The following is a 1,357-nucleotide window of genomic DNA, read 5'->3' as shown; positions in this document are numbered from 1 at the left end:
TTATTTAAGTTATTCTTCTGGTTCTGTAATATCATTTTAGGTCTTAAATGTAAAGTTATGTTTAGTGTTGATTATTCTAATATGTTTTTTTTCACTAGATAAGGCTACAACATACTGATTAAGATTCTCAGTCATCCAGTTCATAGTCATTGCGTAAAAGTTTAAAAAAACAATCCACTGGACTTGGTTTCCAAGGTTTGAAGACGTTTCGCCTCTCCTCCAGGAAGCTTTTTCTATTCAAATTTCTGGATCCGCAGTGAGTTTGAGGCTTTATATAGACCAGGCCTTGCATTGCTTGGAAACATGCAAATTTTAAACCGACGAGCGGGTTGTTTGGTTTCATTTTCAACCTGTAAAACCTGAAACCTGTCTTGTGAGGGGTCGGTTGTTAAAGGAGGGATTGTTCACCTGGCTGAAGGGAGGAGGTACTTTGTTCCTCTGTGATGGGGTGGGGGGTTTGGTGATACCTGGAAGGGATCATCTCTATAACTGAATTGTAAGTTTTTGGAAGCTGGAATCTGAGTCCACCACCTCTATTAAAAGTTGGTTTTTCTCTCTTAAGATAGATGGCTTCCTTCACACCCCTTTTAAACCACCCTTTTTCTTTATCCAAAATGTGAACATTCTGGTCCTCAAAAGAATGTCCTTTGTCCATAAGGTGTAGATGTACCGCAGAGTCTTGTCCAGAGGAGGGCGCTCTGGACAACACAGAGCCCAACACAGAAGAACGACCTCCTCTGGACAAGACTTTGACCGACCTTCCGAATCATAGACAGGTTTCAGATATTACAGGTCAACAATGAAACCAAACAACCCACTCGTCGGTTTCAATTTGCATGTTTCCAAGCAATACAAGGCCTTGTCTATATTAAGCCTCAAACTCACTGCGAATCCAGACATTTGAATAGAAAAAGCTTCCTGGGGGGGAAGCGAAACGTCTTCAAACCTTGGAAACCAAGTCCAGAGGATTGTTTTTAAACTTTTACGAAATAAGGCTAAAACATTGTTGATTTTAAGTCACACATATAACAGTATTTGGATAACAGACTTTGAAGCTTTCTTCTAAAAAACAAATCTAGCTACTTGTTAGCACCTTTGATAAAATTTTGCAAGTGTTTATGTTTAGTTTTACCTTTAAAGGGGTTAAATTATATTTGTTTGTACTTAGTGAATTGTTTCTTGCTGTAAAAGAAGTTAGACTAATTATCTACTTTCCTGGACAGAACATTAAGGTTTTCTTCAAAATGAGTAAAATTGGTCTCTGCCATTAAACATATTTATTAATTAGCATTAGTACAAACTATAATTTTTTTTCTTTTCTTTTTTGTAACTTATCATCTTATTGGGTTGAGAGGGC

Source organism: Cyprinodon variegatus, unplaced genomic scaffold (genome assembly GCF_000732505.1).
Source record: "Cyprinodon variegatus isolate N-32 unplaced genomic scaffold, C_variegatus-1.0 Scaffold110, whole genome shotgun sequence".
In the NCBI taxonomy this organism is placed as follows: Eukaryota; Metazoa; Chordata; class Actinopteri; order Cyprinodontiformes; family Cyprinodontidae; genus Cyprinodon; species Cyprinodon variegatus.
Note: the sequence above shows the minus strand (reverse complement) of the source record.